General features: G+C 40.2%; 1 protein-coding gene across 4 annotated transcripts in view; it reads left to right on the top strand.

The window, feature by feature from the left end:
• Positions 1-1,893: 1,893 nt before the first annotated feature.
• The window catches only part of ACSM1 (acyl-CoA synthetase medium chain family member 1), a 78,674-nt gene continuing 61,791 nt past the window's right edge, over positions 1,894-18,776 (top strand). Inside the window, exon 1 of one of the 4 annotated variants that reach the window (XM_025275492.2) lies at positions 1,894-2,045. The gene's annotated coding sequence lies outside the window, so the exon portion shown is untranslated. The remainder of the gene's footprint in view (positions 2,046-18,776) is intronic. The other 3 variants (XM_025275491.2, XM_025275493.2, XM_025275494.2) reach the window with 3 other exon arrangements.

Raw genomic sequence — 18,776 nt, 5'->3', positions numbered from 1 at the left:
AGAAGCTCTGAGAGAATGTAATATCTGAAACCTGTAATGCAGAAAGAACCTTACAGAGAACTAGGCTGATAGAATTTCTGCCATATTTTGATGCTGTTGATACTATCTCCCCACATGGTTCCCAGGACTACTGAGTCAGGAGAAGCTTACAGAGAAGAGAACTCAAACCAGTTCTTAAATGCCCTAGACCCGAAGTGACTTTTGTCACTTCCACTTGGAGTTCATTGTCCTAAAGTGGAATTCAATCACCTCACCCTAACTACAGAAGAAACTTGAGAAGGAGAAATGTGCACATGGAATCTTTTGAGAATTCTACTGTCTCTGTCACTCACCCATTGTTAGGATGAGAAAACTGAGGTACAAAGGGATTAATAAACCCACTCAGTGTACCAGAGCTGGTAACTGGTAAAAGCTAGATGCAAACTGAGACTGCCTGGCCCCAGAACCTGTCTTTTTGACCACAACACTAGTGTTATAGTTCCACAAGGGAGATGTACTGAGATCCAGAGATTGCCTGTGCACTGATCCTCCTGTCCCCATTCTATCCTCAAAAGTGACTGCCTCTTCTGCTTGAGTAATAGGGTATTTTTTACTTCATAATATTTAGCTTACTATGGCCAGAGTTATTTCCTCCTCTCCATAAAATAAGAGTTAATCCTGAGCAAGGATTCATCATCAATGCATCAGCCAGGAAGAGCAAGACCCACCTCACAGAAGCCAGGCTTTCCCCTCAGGCCTATCAGGGTGTTCTAGCTGTCTCTGGCAGTCTTTGGCGGTGGCTTTGAGCAGAGGTTTTTTTCCCCCCTGGTTCAATGCAGGTTGGGAGGGGAAAAGTGCTGGGAAATTTGGGCCAGGATACTAGACATCGCTTGTTCCCTAATGACACTGCAAAATGGCTCTAGAGGAAAACTAACAGAACAAGAGACTACCTATGACAATCCGTGCTTATCTAGTGCAACATCAGTATCAACCCACGGTCTACATCCCTGGACCAGGCACTCTACACACTTTACATTGTGCAAAACTTTCAAAGATTTCATGGGATAAATCTTACTAACAACCACTGACTCCTCTACATTTGAGATGTTAGAGACAAAGTGCTGCCACGGACCATCTTATAAGTGGCTGTGCCAGGATTTAAGCTCAAGACTTTGGGGTTCCAAAGACCTTACATCTTGCTAGCACACTAAGCTATTTCTGTCAGAATCCTAAGTTCATAAGAGCAGCCAACATTGATTATGCCAAGCACTGTGCTATGTATATTTCATGAATTATTTCATGTAATACTAATAATGACAACCACAAAGAGAAGCCATAGGAGAGAGGTGTCACCATTAGCACTCCCATTTCATAGATAAGGAAACTGAAGTGTAGGAAAAGGATGTCCAAAAAGGTAAAAGAAAGGGTAAGAGGCAGACCTGACCCTTAAGCCCAAATCTCTCCGCCTCCAAGCACAGGCTTTCTTAAAATGTATTTATCTTTTATTGGAGGATAATTGTTATACAATGTTGTGGTGGTTTCTGCCATACATCAATGCAAATCAGTCACAATTTTATCATATATATATATATATATCTCCCTTCCATCTTGAGCCTTATTCTTCCTGCCCCTAACCAAGCACAGGTTTAACTACTAGTTGATGCTGCCACCTGGCTCTCACTTAAATGAGAACACTGGGGACATAAGACTGGGAAAGGGGAGCAGGTTATCCACAGAGAACTTGTGAAAGTGCTCTATTTGGCTTTATTCGTTCATTCAAACCACAAGGCAGGCCCACAATAATTGGAAATTACATTATATAGTTTGTTTTTCTAACTGGCTTTCTCTCCATGAGGGCTTATGATTGCTTCCTGCCCTGTTACACGTGAGAATTTCCTCCCCCTTTTGAATCATTTCATTCCTGCCAAGTTCTCCACCCCTGCTGTAGTCAGGAATCAAGTTCTGTTGTATAAACACAGAGAGAACTGAACTTCTAATCGGAAGAGAACTGAACTTGCAACGTCCCCATCCGAGACATAACCCAAGGGTTTTCTAGACAGTACCAGGTAAGGGACTGCTTCTTTGGGTGTATGTGTCTGTGTGTGTTTGTCTGCCACGGGGCAGTAAAGTATATAGAGCCCTGAACGTGAATCTAAAGCTGCAATTTCAATTCTAGCAATGTCACTTACAGACCTGGGGCGAGTCTCTTCTCTGACACTTCATTTCCTTTGTTGCCAAGTGAGGATGGTGAAACTGAGAGAAAGGGATCAGAGGGAATACGTGGTATGCCCAGCACCATGACTGGTATACTGGTGATTGATTTAATGTCAGATATTTGAATGTGGTAGGCTGTGGGAGGAGGGTGCCAACGGGAGTAAAAAAGACCTAGAAGTTAAAACATTGAGAAAAAAGCTCCATTATGTGAAAGTTTGTTCAAATCACTTAAGGTGAATGCCTTTTATTAACAACATATTTTTTAAATATCTAACTTGGTAGGGATTGGCTTCAGTATTTTCTGGGAGTTAGAAGACACCTCAACACTTATTAAGTCCTTATTCTGTATCAGACACAGCACTGAGAAATTGATTATATTGACTATCTCACTAATCCTTACGAAAGCATGCTGCTGCTGCTAAGTCACTTTAGTCGTGTCCGACTCTGTGCGACCCCATAGACAGCAACCCACCAGGCTCCGCCGTCCCTGGGATTCTCCAGGCAAGAACACTGGAGTGGGTTGCCATTTCCTTCTCCAATGCATGAAAGTGAAAAGTGAAAGTGAAGTCGCTTAGTCGTGCCCGACTCTTAACGACCCCATGGACTGCAGCCTACCAGGCTCCTCCGTCCATGGGATTTTCCAGGCAAGAGTACTGGAGTGGGGTGCCATTGCCTTCTCGGTACGAAAGCATAGTGAGTATTTTTACTCACTGTACACAGTGAGTATTACTACTATGCCCTCCAAGTCTGGAGACATAAACGATGGCCGAGATCATTCACCTGGTACCAAGTGGAGCCAAACCTGGCTCTGTAATGCTGCGATCCTCTATAATGCACTAAAAATGTTGCCTCATAAAACAAATAGCTTTTTCAGTCCAAATGCTTGTGAAATCAAAGTTCTGTTGTAAGAACTCATCAAGGCACTCTGAACAAGTCATATGAGGTTAAGTTTCATTTTAACTGAATTACTTCTTTAAAGACCTCATTTTAACTGAATTACCTGTTTTAAGATTCTGTCTTATATATAGTCACACGCTGAGAAACTGAGTGTTAGGACTTGAACACATAAATTTTGAGGGGGCACAATTCAGCCCATACTAAAGAGTTAATTTCCTCATGATTTCTCTTTCTGTTGTCTTGGTTTTAGCCACTTATTAAGGGGTTTTATGGATTGTCCTTGAGTATTTTAAGGACAATCCTGTGGTCATGTAAACACCTGTGTATAAAATTAGCAACTGAGTCTGGTGTTCTTGCTCCAGTGGGTTCATGCGTGTGAAGAGAGGTATGTGTTGGAAAAAATGGAAAGAAGAGCAGGATTTTAGAACTATCTCTGCTACTAAATTTGCCTTGCAACTTCGAGGAAATCCATATCTGTCTTGGAATCTGGCCCTATGGCAAAGATTTTAAGCTCAGTTCAGTTCAGTCACTCAGTCGTGTCCGACTCCTTGCGACCCCATGAATCACAGCACACCAGGCCTCCCTGTCCATCACCAACTCCCGGAGTTCACTCAAACTCATGTCCATTGAGTCAGTGATGCCATCCAGCCATCTCATCCTCTGTTGTCCCCTTTTCCTCCTGCCCCCAATTCCTCCCAGCATCAGAGTCTTTTCCAATGAGTCAACTCTTCGCATGAGGTGGCCAAAGTATTGAAGTTTCAGCTTTAGCATCAGTCCTTCCAAAGAACACCCAGGACTGATCTCCTTTAGAATGGACTGGTTGGATCTCCTTGCAGTCCAAGGGACTCTCAAGTGTCTTCTCCAACACCACACTTCAAAAGCATCAATTCTTCGGTGCTCAGCCTTCTTCACAGTCCAACTTTCACATCCGTACATGACCACTGAAAAAACCATAGCCTTGACTAGATGGACCTTTGTTGCAAAGTAATGTCTCTGCTTTTTAATATGCTATCTAGGTTGGTCATAACTGTCCTTCCAAGGAGTAAGTGTCTTTTATTTTATTTTATTTATTTTATTTTATTTATTTTATTTTATTTTTAAACCTCAAACACTGTATTAGTTTTGCCAAACATCAAAACAAATCCGCCACAGGTATACATGTGCTCCCCATCCTGAACCCTCCTCCCTCCTCCCTCCCCACACCATCCCTCTAGGTCGTCCCAGTGCACCAGCCCCAAGCATCCAGTATCGTGCATCAAACCTGGACTGGCAACTCGTTTCATACATGATATTACACATGTTTCAATGCCATTCTCCCAAATCTTCCCACCCTCTCCCTCTCCCACAGAGTCCATAAGACTGTTCTATACATCAGTGTCTCTTTTGCTGTCTCGTACACAGGGTTATTGTTACCATCTTTCTAAATTCCATATATATGCGTTGGTATACTGTATTGGTGTTTTTCTTTCTGGCTTACTTCACTCTGTATAATAGGCTCCAGTTTCATCCACCTCATTAGAACTGATTCAAATGTATTCTTTTTAATGGCTGAGTAATACTCCATTGTGTATATGTACCACAGCTTTCTTATCCATTCATCTGCTGATGGACATCTAGGTTGCTTCCATGTCCTGGCTATTATAAACAGTGCTGCGATGAACATTGGGGTACAAGTGTCTCTTTCCCTTCTGGTTTCCTCAGTGTGTATGCCCAGCAGTGGGATTGCTGGATCATAAGGCAGTTCTATTTTCAGTTTTTTAAGGAATCTCCACACTGTTCTCCATAGTGGCTGTACTAGTTTACATTCCCACCAACAGTGTAAGAGGGTTCCCTTTTCTCCACACCCTCTCCAGCATTTATTGCTTGTAGACTTTTGGATCACAGCCATTCTGACTGGCGTGAAATGGTACCTCATAGTGGTTTTGATTTGCATTTCTCTGATAATGAGTGATGTTGAGCATCTTTTCATGTCTTTGTTAGCCATCTGTATGTCTTCTTTGGAGAAATGTCTATTTAGTTCTTTGGCCCATTTTTTGATTGGGTCATTTATTTTTCTGGAGTTGAGCTGTAGGAGTTGCTTGTATATTTTTGAGATTAGTTGTTTGTCAGTTGCTTCATTTGCTATTATTTTCTCCCATTCTGAAGGCTGCCTTTTCACCTTGCTAATAGTTTCCTTTGATGTGCAGAAGCTTTTAAGGTTAATTAGGTCCCATTTGTTTATTTTTGCTTTTATTTCCAATATCCTGGGAGGTGGGTCATAGAGGATCCTGCTGTGATGTATGTCGGAGAGTGTTTTGCCTATGTTCTCCTCTAGGAGTTTTATAGTTTCTGGTCTTACGTTTAGGTCTTTAATCCATTTTGAGTTTATTTTTGTGTATGGTGTTAGAAAGTGTTCTAGTTTCATTCTTTTACAAGTGGTTGACCAGAGTTCCCAGCACCACTTGTTAAAGAGATTGTCTTTAATCCATTGTATATTCTTGCCTCCTTTGTCGAAGATAAGGTGTCCATATGTGCGTGGATTTATCTCTGGGCTTTCTATTTTGTTCCATTGATCTATATTTCTGTCTTTGTGCCAGTACCATACTGTCTTGATAACTGTGGCTTTGTAGTAGAGCCTGAAGTCAGGTAGGTTGATTCCTCCAGTTCCATTCTTCTTTCTCAAGATAGCTTTGGCTATTCGAGGTTTTTTGTATTTCTATAAAAACTGGGAAATTATTTGCTCTAGCTCTGTGAAGAATACCATTGGTAGCTTGATAGGGATTGCATTGAATCTATAAATTGCTTTGGGTAGTATACTCATTTTCACTATATTGATTCTTCCAATCCATGAACACGGTATATTTCTCCATCTATTAGTGTCCTCTTTGATTTCTTTCACCAGTGTTTTATAGTTTTCTATATATAGGTCTTTAGTTTCTTTAGGTAGATATATTCCTAAGTATTTTATTCTTTCCATTGCAATGGTGAATGGAATTGTTTCCTTAATCTCTCTTTCTGTTTTCTCATTATTAGTGTATAGGAATGCAAGTGATTTCTGTGTGTTGATTTTATATCCTGCAACTTTACTATAATCATTGATTAGTTCTAGTAACTTTCTGGTGGAGTCTTTAGGGGTTTCTATGTAGAGAATCATGTCATCTGCAAATAGTGAGAGTTTTACTTCTTCTTTTCCAATTTGGATTCCCTTTATTTCTTTTTCTGCTCTGACTGCTGTGGCCAAAACTTCCAAAACTATGTTGAATAGTAATGGTGAAAGTGGGCACCCTTGTCTTGTTTCTGACTTTAGAGGAAATGCTTTCAATTTTTCACCATTGAGGATAATGTTTGCTGTGGGTTTATCATATATAGCTTTTATTATGTTGAGGTATGTTCCTTCTATTCCTGCTTTCTGGAGAGTTTTTATCATAAATGGATGTTGAATTTTTGTCAAAGGCTTTCTCTGGATCTATTGAGATAATCATATGGTTTTTATTTTTCAATCTGTTAATGTGATGTATTACATTGATTGATTTGCGGATATTGAAGAATCCTTGCATCCCTGGGATAAAGCCCACTTGGTCATGGTGTATGATCTTTTTAATGTGTTGTTGGATTCTGATTGCTAGAATTTTGTTAAGGAGTTTTGCATCTATGTTCATCAGTGATATTGGCCTGTAGTTTTCTTTTTTTGTGGGATCTTTGTCAGGTTTTGGTATTAGGGTGATGGTGGCCTCATAGAATGAGTTTGGAAGTTTACCTTCCTCTGAAATTTTCTGGAAGAGTTTGAGCAGGATAGGTGTTAGCTCTTCTCTAAATTTTTGGTAGAATTCAGCTGTGAAGCCGTCTGGACCTGGGCTTTTGTTTGCTGGAAGATTTTTGATTACAGTTTCAATTTCCATGCTTGTGATGGGTCTGTTAAGATTTTCTATTTCTTCCTGGTCCAGTTTTGGAAAGTTGTACTTTTCTAAGAATTTGTCCATTTCTTCCACGTTGTCCATTTTATTGGCATATAATTGTTGATAGTAGTCTCTTATGATCCTTTGTATTTCTGTGTTGTCTGTTGTGATCTCTCCATTTTCATTTCTAATTTTATTGATTTGATTTTTCTCCCTTTGTTTCTTGATGAGTCTGGCTAATGGTTTGTCAATTTTATTTTTCCTTTCAAAGAACCAGCTTTTGGCTTTGTTGATTTTTGCTATGGTCTCTTTTGTTTCTTTTGCATTTATTTCTGCTCTAATTTTTAAGATTTCTTTCCTTCTACTAACCCTGGGGTTCTTCATTTCTTCCTTTTCTAGTTGCTTTAGGTGTAGAGTTAGGTTATTTATTTGACTTTTTTCTTGTTTCTTGAGGTGTGCCTGTATTGCTATGAATTTTTCCCCTTAGGACTGCTTTTACAGTGTCCCACAGGTTTTGGGTTGTTGTGTTTTCATTTTCATTCGTTTCTATGCAAATTTTGATTTCTTTTTTGATTTCTTCTGTGATTTGTTGGTTATTCAACAGCGTGTTGTTCAGCCTCCATATGTTGGAATTTTTAATAGTTTTTCTCCTGTAATTGAGATCTAATCTTACTGCATTGTGGTCAGAAAAGATGCTTGGAATGATTTCTATTTTTTTGAATTTACCAAGGCTAGCTTTATGGCCCAGGATGTGTTCTATCCTGGAGAAGGTTCCATGTGTGCTTGAGAAAAAGGTGAAATTCATTGTTTTGGGATGAAATGTCCTATAGATATCAATTAGGTCTAACTGGTCTATTGTATCATTTAAAGTTTGTGTTTCCTTGTTAATTTTCTGTTTAGTTGATCTATCCATAGGTGTGAGTGGGGTATTAAAGTCTCCCACTATTATTGTGTTATTGTTAATTTCTCCTTTCATAGTTGTTAGCGTTTGTCTTACATATTGTGGTGCTCCCATGTTGGGTGCATATATATTTATAATTGTTTTATCTTCTTCTTGGATTGATCCTTTGATCATTATGTAGTAACCATCTTTGTCTCTTTTCACAGCCTTTGTTTTAAAGTCTATTTTATCTGATATGAGTATTGCTACTCCTGCTTTCTTTTGGTCCCTATTTGCATGGAAAATCTTTTTCTAGCCCTTCACTTTCAGTCTGTATGTGTCCCCTGTTTTGAGGTGGGTCTCTTGTAGACAACATATGTAGGGGTCTTGTTTTTGTATCCATTCAGCCAGTCTTTGTCTTTTGGTTGGGGCATTCAACCCATTTACGTTTAAGGTAATTACTGATAAGTATGATCCCGTTGCCATTTACTTTATTGTTTTGGGTTCAAATTTATACACCGTTTTTGTGTTTCCTGTCTAGAGAATATCCTTTAGTATTTGTTGGAGAGCTGGTTTGGTGGTGCAGAGTTCTCTCAGCTTTTGCTTGTCTGAAAAGCTTTTGATTTCTCCTTCATATTTGAATGAGATCCTTGCTGGGTACAATAATCTGGGCTGTAGGTTATTTTCTTTCATCATTTTAAGTATGTCTTGCCATTCCCTCCTGGCTTGAAGAGTTTCTATTGAAAGATCAGCTGTTATCCTTATGGGAATTCCCTTGTGTGTTATTTGTTGTTTTTCCCTTGCTGCTTTTAATATTTGTTCTTTGTGTTTGATCTTTGTTAATTTGATTACTATGTGTCTTGGGGTGTTTCGCCTTGGGTTTATCCTGTTTGGGACTCTCTGGGTTTCTTGGACTTGGGTGATTATTTCCTTCCCCATTTTAGGGAAGTTTTCAACTATTATCTCCTCAAGTATTTTCTCATGGTCTTTCTTTTTGTCTTCTTCTTCTGGGACCCCTATAATTCGAATGTTGTAGCGTTTAATATTGTCCTGGAGGTCTCTGAGATTGTCCTCATTTCTTTTAATTCGTTTTTCTTTTATCCTCTCTGATTCATTTATTTCTACCATTCTATCTTCTACTTCACTAATCCTATCTTCTGCCTCTATTATTCTACTATTTGTTGCCTCCAGAGTGTTTTTAATTTCATTTATTGCATTATTCATTATATATTGACTCTTTTTTATTTCTTCTAGGTCCTTGTTAAACCTTTCTTGCATCTTCTCAATCCTTGTCTCCAGGCAATTTATCTGTGATTCCATTTTGATTTCAAGATTTTGGATCAATTTCACTATCATTATTCAAAATTCTTTATCAGGTAGATTCCCTATCTCTTCCTCTTTTGTTTGGTTTTGTGGGCATTTATCCTGTTCCCTTATCTGCTGGCTAGTCCTCTGTCTCTTCATCTTGTTTAAATTGCTGATTTGGGGGTGTCCTTTCTGTATTCTGGCAGTTTGTGGAGTTCTCTTTATTGTGGCGTTTCCTCGCTCTGTGTGGGTTTGTACAGGTGGTTTGTCAAGTTTTCCTGGTTAGGGAAGCTTGTGTCAGTGTTCTGGTGGGTGGAGCTGGATTTCTTCTCTCTGGAGTGCAATGAAGTGTCCAGTAATGAGTTATGAGATGTCCATGGCTTTGGGGTGACTTTGGGCAGCCTGTATCTTGAAGCTCAGGGCTGTGTTCCTTTGTTGCTGGAGAATTTGCTTGGTATGTCTTGCCCTGGAACTTGTTGGCCCTTGTGTGGTGCTTGGTTTCAGTGTCGGTATGGAGGCGTTTGATGAGCTCCTGTCAATTAATGTTCCTTAGAGTCAGGAGTTCCCTGGAGTCAGGGTTTGGACTTAAGCCTCCTGCTTCCAGTTATTGGTCTTATTTTTACAGTAGTTTCAAAACTTCTCCTTCTACACAGCACTACTGATAAAACATCTACGTTAAAGATGAACAGTTTCTCTACCTTGAGGGTCACCCAGAGAGGTTCACAGCGTTACATGGAGAAGAGAAGAGGGAGGAGGGATTTAGAGGTGACCTGAATGAGATGAGGTGGAATCAATAGAGGAAAGAGTGGGCTAGCCAGTAATCACTTCCTTATGTGCATTCCACAACTGGACCACTCAGAAATGTTCATGGAGTTATACAGAGGAGAGAAGAAGGAGGAAGGAGACAGAGGTGGCCAGGAGGATAAAAGGGGGGAATGAAAGGGAGGGAGACAGATCCAGCCAGTAATCTGTTCCCTAAGTGTTCTCCCCGTCTGGAACACACAGAAATTCGCAGAGTTGGGTAGAGTAGAGGGGGTTAGGGAGGAAACACCGGTGACCTGGTGGAGAAAAAGGAGAGTCCAAAGGGAGAGAGAGCAGTCAAGCCAGTAATCTCGCTCCCTAGTGAAAAATGGGTACTGAAGATTGGGTTCTTAAAGGTACAAAATTGGTAACAAATACATAAAAGCAAAAATTAAAAATCTAGAGTAGAGTTTGGAATTTCAAAAATACGATGTTAAAGAAAAGAAGAAGTAAAAGAAAGAGAGAAAAAACGAACAAACAAAAACAAACAAGGTCGTGAAAATTATAAAGAGAATATAGGTACAAATTGATGACTAATACCAAAAAGCAAAAGTTAAAAATCTAGAGTAGAGTTTGGAATTTCAGATATACAATGTTATATAAAAGAAGAAGAGAAACAGAAAAAGAAAAAAAAAAAGTCACAGAAACTATAAAAAAAAAAAAAACTATAGGTACAAAATTGATAACAAATACCAAAAAGCTAAAATTAAAAATCTAGAGTAGAGTTTGGAATTTCAAAAATACAATATTAAAGAAAAGAAGAAGAAGAAGAAAAAAAAAACAGGGTCAAAAGGTTATATATATATATATATATATATATATATATGAAGTTTGCTGTAAAAAAAAAAAACAGGGCCTTTTTTTTTTTTTGCAAAGTAATAGGTTATAAAAGTGAAAATTAAAGGAATAATAAAGGACTTAAATTTTTTTTTTAATTAAAAAAAAGAAAAAATGATCGTAAAAATAGTAAAAATATATCTAGGACTTTCTCTGGTTTTGTTGTGTATATTGTGGGTTCAGTTCATTTTTGGCTAGTTCCTTGGTCTGACTTATATTTCTCAAGATCTATAGGCCCCTTCCTATGTAGTCGGTAGTAACCACAGGGTTTTAATCTATTGCCTGTAGCTTCCAAGGCGGTTCCCTCTGTTATAGCTTCTACTGTTTGCTGATCTCTTCAGTGTCTGGTTTCCACCCTGACACAAAGGGGATGGTGGAGGATACTTTTTTTTGTTGTTTTTTAGGCTCACTTGTTCAGTCGCGCTGTTGGGAGGGAGGGAGGGATGCTGCAAATAACACTGGCGTGTGCTCGCAGTGCCTCAGCCAAACTGGGTCTGCCCCCGCTCACAGCGCATGTAGCCTCCCTGCCCACACTTCTCAGGCTCTAGGTTGCTCTGCCGGGAACCATCCGTGGCCGGCCCTGGGCTGCCTGTACCTCCCAGGTCCAAGCCACTCAGGTTCAGGCACTCCGGTAGTCCTCAGAGGCGCAGACTTGGTTGGGCCTGCATTTTGTGCCCTTCCCAGGTCCGAGCAGCTCAGGTGATGAGGTGTTTGGCGAGCGCAATTGCTGCGACTTATCGCCTCCCCGCCACTCGTTTATCTAGGTGTACAACCGGCACACCTTCTCAGGCAGATGTTGACCATCCAGACCGCCAAGAAGTTTTAGTTAGCAAAGAAGCCTGCTTACAGTTTTATAGATAATGTCTCTCTGGGGCTGCGATTGCCCCCTTCCGGTTCTGGCTGCCTGTCACCAGAGGGGTAAGGTCTGCAGCCGGCTATCTCTGTTCAGTCCTTTGTTCCGTGCGCGGGCCTGGCGTTGTCTTAAGTTAGGGCTGGCTTTTCGCGTGGTAGATATCCCACAGTCTGGTTTACTAGCCCAAATTATTTCGCTCAGATAGCGCTCAGGGTATTCAGGCCAGGTCCTTACTCTAAGCGATACAGCCTGCGCGCGCCTCCCTGCCCAGCCCCCACTTGCTAATGGCGGATGCAGGCGTCTGTGCTGCTTTTCCGCTGGGGGAGTTACCGTAGGGCTCGCAATCTGCGGGTTTTAATTGTTTATTTATTTTTCCTCCCTGTTATGTTGCCCTCTGTGCTTCCAAAGCTCGGCACATATTTGGCAGTGAGAAGGTTTCCTGGTGTTTGGAAACTTCTCTCTTTTTAAGACTCCTTTCCTGGGACGGGACTCCCTTCCCGGGACGGAACTCCGTCCGTCCCTCTTTTGTCTCTTTTTTTGTCTTTTATATTTTTTCCTACCTCCTTTCGAAGACTTGGGTTGCTTTTCTGGGTGCCTGATGTCCTCTGCCGGCCTTCAGAAGTTGTTTTGTGGAATTTACTCTGCGTTTAAATGTTCTTTTGATGAATTTGTGGGGGAGAAAGTGTTCTCCCCGTCCTCCAAGGAGTGTCTTTTAATTTCATGGCTGCAATCACCATCTGCAGTGATTTTGGAGCCCCCAAAAATAAAGTCTAGAGTGTCAACAAATACTAGATAGGTAGAATCAGTGGAGAAGCAGATAGCTGTGGCAAAATAAAGAGTGATGGAAACTATGTTGAATTGAAGAACGTTTCGTTTAAATGAAGCAGGCAATCTTCAGGCTTCCCAGGTGGCTCAGTGGGTAGAATCCACCTACAATGCAGGCAGCACAGAAGATCCCCTGGAGGAGGGTATGACAATGCACTCCAGTATTCTTGCCTGAAGAATCCCACGGACAGTGGAGCCTGGCAGGCTACAGTGCATAGGGTCTCAAAGAGTTGGATATGACTGAAATGACTTAGCATGCACACAGACAATTTTCAGCTCCTGCCAGTTGATGCCAGGTTGAAATAAAAGTTTTCCAGGCCTTCTAAGTTTTCAAGAGAAATCTTCAATTCATGTTTTAAGGGAAATCTCTCTGTGTTTACATATTGGCAATTCAAATTATTTTTCTCCAAAGGGTGAGAGTCAAATATCTGGGTCAGTTGACATCTTTGGGTCTTTCTTCGCTTAAGTGTTCTGATAAAACAAAAGACAGTGTTGTTTAAAAAAGAAGAAAAAAAAAAAGAGTGCTATTGAGGCAGTACAAGTGCGGAGTAGAAAAAAATTTCTAGACACAGAGTATTGCACACAGGAGTGAGTTTATTAAGAACAAAGATAAAGTGGGCACTACAAGCACAGTGGGCCAACAACTCCTAACAGACTAGGGAGAGTCAACAGTTTCCGTGGGTTAGTAGCCAATTTTTATGCCTCAAAACAAAACCAAAAAATTCCTGCTGGAAGGTTGGTATAGATGATTGGTTAGGGCACTATAAAGTGAACACTGGGGTGGGTATTTTTGCCTAATAGAAGTCAAGAAGCCCGTTGGTGATGATCAGGGGGGCTTTGGCAATGGTACAAAGGGGCTCAGTCAGCTTTGGAGATGACCTTGGTTCTGGGCTCCACTTCCGTGGCCTTGGTACACAGCCTCACACTTGTGGCCTAGGAACAGGACTCAACATCCCCTGCTCTTCTTATCAGTAAGACAAGTCTTCAGCCCCGTAACACTCTGCTCATGTCTAACTAGCTACCCATCTAACTCTCAGGTTATGAGGACACAGGTCATTGGGAAAGAGATGGAGACCATCTCTGGCTTCTTCCTGCTGGACAGGGTCTTCATGGGGTCCCAGGGAGATAAGAGTCCATGGAATGACAAAGCAGCTTGTTCCAGTGTAGTCCATGTGCCAACCAGCTGATATCCTTGTGGCATCAACTGGAGTTTTATTTGTTTTCTAGAAGAAACAAACTTTATAAGAAAATTAGAGATACATGTCCCAAAGATTAATAGAAATAGAAAGGCTGCCAAGGGGCCTAAAAGAGGGGATAGTCAGGAACACCAGGACAAGACATCGGCCTGGGATGTTAGTGTTTCTCTAGGATGAGGAGATGCAAGAATTGGGGTTCATGAACATATTTTCTTGAAAATGTCTATCTGAAAGCCTGTCCTGCCAGTTTTCCCCAGAGTGTAGAACGCCTTATTTTTAATTTCTACCCTGAACTCCTTTCAGAGGGTGGTGAAGCTCAGCAGCTCCAGTCGCTCCTGATTTAATCTTTGTAGAGGCAGATGGCAAGTGCCAGTTTCCAGTCAGCAGGGCCCTTCATGGCTATAAATTTGATCCTTGGTTTGGGGGCTTTTTAAGATCATTTCATCCCACATTGATAGGAATGCTCATTCCCAGGTCTGGTGAAGATTTTTCTAATAGGTTATTTAATATGCTATTGTTGGACTTGACCATGAAAATAGTAAAAGATCTGGCCAATACCTGCCTTACTAGTAGTCTCTTATAGTCCAGGAAAACATTCCCTCTTGTTGATTCTTCCCATATCTACAGCTACATTATTATAATCATTGATCTCATAGGAAACTATATATCATTTTTTTAGAGACTCAGTCACACATTTGATAATTTAAGAGATGACAATTTTGTGTAAGAGACAGCAGTTTTCTGAAACAGGCAGTATAGCAAACAATATAGGTAGCAGTAATAGTAAGTTTACAAGTAAAAATTTAAGCACTTTTATCAGATGCAGTCCAGTATATCCCAGGTTGTCTGATTTAGTGTGTTAAATGACTATGGCCTGGTGTTAATCTCCTGGTTGTAGATCATGCAGCATCTGATCTTTACCCAAAGACTGATTATAAATTTAGGCTTCAGAAGCAAACTTAGAACATCTTTCTATTAATTCAATTAAATCTTGTAGCAGAATAACATCTTGTAGCAAGGGACTAACTGGGAAGTGAGTCTTAGTAAATACAGACCTTAATTAACAAAACTAGTACTTACCATTTACTGAAACATAATTTTTTGAAGTTACCCCCATTTTTATTAAACACAGCCAAGACTAATTTATTTTTAAAATAAATTTGGTCCATTGACTATAGATGCCATAGGCCTCTCATTTTGCTACAGTGGATTGTTTTCTCTTTTGGAGGTCCCCAAAATACTTTGAGATTTCTGTACATTCAAGAGACCGTCTTTTTATTTACCTAGTTTTTATTTATAGCCTACCTAGTAAGGCTTTTCAGAACCCAAGTGTCTCCAATTTCTGGAGGGACAAGGCAGAGAGAAAAGAAAAATGTTTTAATTTTACCCACAAGTATAAATTACCAAATTATTTTGAACCATAAGTTTCTTGAGGAGAAGAGCTTCTTTATATCTGAAAACAAAGATTAGAAGCCAAGTAATATGTCAGACAAAAAGTCATGAAACTTATACTTATATTTATTTATTTAAACCTATGTAATGAATTTCTGTTCTTCTGTCCTTTCCTGATGATTGAGGATGATAGTGACAGTGATGGTTTTAAGAAGTCTGTGAAGCTTTTATTCAGACTTGCATGATTTGTTCAGTGAAGTGGATGCCTTCATCACTGGAGATTGTAAAACATAGACCTTAGTGGAAGACACATTTTAAACATTTTTTTTTTTCCTCCATTGTGAGAACATCAACCTTGCAGCCAGGAAAGGCTTTACCCCATTAAATGAAAAAAAAAATAAGGTTTATCAAGAGCCAGGAAAAGTCAAGCAGCCATTTTGGACTCCCCATGACTCTGACTATTTGACTTACAGCCATTGTTTATCCATTTTAAATTCCCTGATTTAGGAGTAGATGAGGGGTTAATTTTTGTAGAAGCAGAATGAGCTTTGTCTATGTGTGCCATAACCTTCATAGATCATTGTGAAGTAATATTTATTTTATCACAGTAACAATGTTTTTAAAAATGAATCACTTAAAGGCAAAGACATTCACACAGTCCACTATCAAAAGCAGCATTCCAAGAAAAGTTTGTTCTTTTAACAAGGAGAGAAAGCCAAATTCCAGTTTGGTACCAGCTTATATTCACTGTGAAACAAAATTTATTCATTTAGCTAAAGTAATAATAAAAGATTTCAAAGGCAATTTAATGTCTTAAGAAACTTGTACCATGCACAAAACTCTCTTCTTGGGGTCCATGTCCCAAAAAATCTTTTTTTCACTTTCATTTCCATCATTTTATTTGCCCATTCAGAGAACCTATAAGTCAAAATGTATAAGTTTGCCACCTATAAATCAAACTTATTTCCTTTTCCCTTAATAAAATGTAATTCCATTCCTTATACTTTTTTTTATTAAAAACACACATCCTGCTTTCCTTCAGCAACCATAAACTGTCCTTTATAACATCATTCTGTAGATTAGAAAACATAAATCACCCAAAGCTCTTATATTATTTGCATTTTCTTTAAAGTTCCTTTACAGTGTGTTCTTAAGATGTTGTTGTTGTTCAGTTGCTCAGTCATGTCCGACTCTTTGCAACCCCATTGACTGCAGCACACCAGGCCTCCCCGTCCTTCACCATCTCCTGGAGTTTGCCCAAGTTCATGTTCATTGAATCAGTGATGCTGTTCTTAAGATATGCCTATGTTAATTAGGTTAACAAATATTAATACCAGTTAATAGTGAACTTTTTCCTAGTTCACGTGAACCATTTCTCTTTTATTTAGAGCTGTTTGATTTGTAAGTACTTACTTTTCTTCAGTCCAATTTAATTAGAGCTCATTTACAAATTAACCTTAGCAATATTACCCAAAGACAGAGACACACACTGAGACATACATATATATCCAAACAGACACAGATCTCACAGTTTTCTGCTTAAGATTTAAAATGTCTCTTTGCCTCTTTTTTCCTTGGCTTGAAGTTCTACTAGTTAACATAAGGCTGACGTCTCAGGCAGAGCAGGCTTTGTATCTCAAGGACATAGTAAGAGTTAACTTCAGAATTTTTCCTAGACATATTTTTGCTTCTCTCAGGATTAGCACTCCAAAAAGAAACGTGTTTCAACAAGCCAGTTTTGTCTAACTGCATGTGCAAAAAGAACAAATCTTGAAATTTCAACAAGATTTCATTTTAACCAGTTTTATCCAGACTCTAAAGAATATCATGGCCATCTTGTGTCAAAAATGTCATACTCCTTTTTGTAGTCATAATTTCAGAGCTAAAATATAGATCAAATAGTGCTCAAATTGGTTCTGATGACAGAAGCAAACTGACTGATAAAATATCATCCTAGTAGGGATTGTTCCTTTGGGGAGATGGGGTCTTTGGTCAGAAGAATATGAAGGAGTAAGGGAATTTGAAGGAATGGGAGAAATTTCTTCCCTCCCCCTGCCACCCCCTGCAAGAGACAGGAGGAGTTAGAAGGGGATTCTTTACAATTTTTGGAGTTTTTTTCCTTTTCATGTTTATGATCATGGGAGAAAGTCATGGGCTAGGACATCTGATGGAGGGAGAGACATAGGAGGACAGGGGATAAGGCGACAACAGAAAGTTATATGTAGCATGAGTCCCTTAGATCCAAATTCTGACTGAGTGCCGTGCTGCTGCTGCTGCTAAGTCGCTTCAGTCATGTCCGACTCTGTGTGACACCATAGATAGCAGCCCACCAGGCTCCCCTGTCCCTGGGATTCTCCAGGCAAGAACACTGGAGTGGGTTGCCATTTCCTTCTCCAATGCATGAAAGTGAAAAGTGAAAGTGAAGTCACTCAGTCGTGTCGGACTCTTCGCCACCCCATGGACTGCAGCCTACCAGGCTCCTCCATCCATGGGATTTTCCAGGCAAGAGGACTGGGACTGAATGCCATAGGGAACAACAAAAGAGATCATGTAATTTACTGTGCCATTAACAGGCCATTTTTCTTGGTTCCCCAATATGTAGGTTCAGTTCAGTTCAGTCGCTCAGTTGTCTCCGACTCTTTGTGACCCCATGAATCACAGCACACCAGGCCTCCCTGCCCATCACCAATTCCTGGAGTTCACTCAGACTCACTTCCATTGAGTCAGTGATGCCATCCAGCCATCTCATCCTCTGTCGTCCCCTTCTCCTCCTGCCCCCAATCCCTCCCAGCATCAGAGTCTTTTCCAGTGAGTCAACTCTTCGCATGAGGTGGCCAAAGTACTGGAGTTTCAGCTTTAGCATCATTCCTTCCAAAGAAATCCCAGGGCTGATCTCCTTCAGAATGGACTGGTTGGATCTCCTTGCAGTCCAAAGGACTCTCAAGAGTCTTCTCCAACACCACAGTTCAAAAGCATCAATTCTTCGGCGCTCAGCCTTCTTCACAGTCCAACTCTCAAATCCATACATGACCACAGGAAAAACCATAGCCTTGACTAGACGGACCTTTGTTGGCAAAGTAATGTCTCTGCTTTTCAATATGCTATCTAGGTTGGTCATAACTTTCCTTCCAAGGAGTAAGCGTCTTTTAATTTCATAGCTGCAGTCACCATCTGCTGTGATTTTGGAGCTCAAAAAAATAAAGTCTGACACTGTTTCCACTGTTTCCCCATTTCTTTCCCATGAAGTGATGGGACCGGATGCCATGATCTTCGTTTTCTGAATGTTGAGCTTTAAGCCAACTTTTTCACTCTCCACTTTCACTTTCATCAAGAGGCTTTTTAGTTCCTCTTCACTTTCTGCCATAAGGGTGGTTGGCATTAGGTAATTAGGTGGGACAGTATAGGGTGAGCACTAGGGTACACATTTTTGGCTAATATGGGTCAGGAAACCTGATGGTGATAATCAGGGGAGCTTTTGGAAACATTACAAAGGGGCTCAGTTTGCTTCTGAGGTGACCTTAATTCTGGGCTCTTCTTCTGTGGTACCTGTTGCTTCTTGCACCTGTGGCCTGGGGACAGGACTCAGCAAGAATTATTGACTGACAGACACCAAAAAGGAAGGGGACATACTTTAGTTCACATGGCCCAAGGATCCACACTGACAAACTACAAGATGAAGCTTTCACGTATCTATTTTTGTTGACTTAAAAAATAGTCACAAC

This window comes from Bubalus bubalis, chromosome 24 (genome assembly GCF_019923935.1).
Source record: "Bubalus bubalis isolate 160015118507 breed Murrah chromosome 24, NDDB_SH_1, whole genome shotgun sequence".
NCBI classification, from domain to species: domain Eukaryota; kingdom Metazoa; phylum Chordata; class Mammalia; order Artiodactyla; family Bovidae; genus Bubalus; species Bubalus bubalis.
This window is presented reverse-complemented; position numbering and strand designations above follow the sequence as displayed.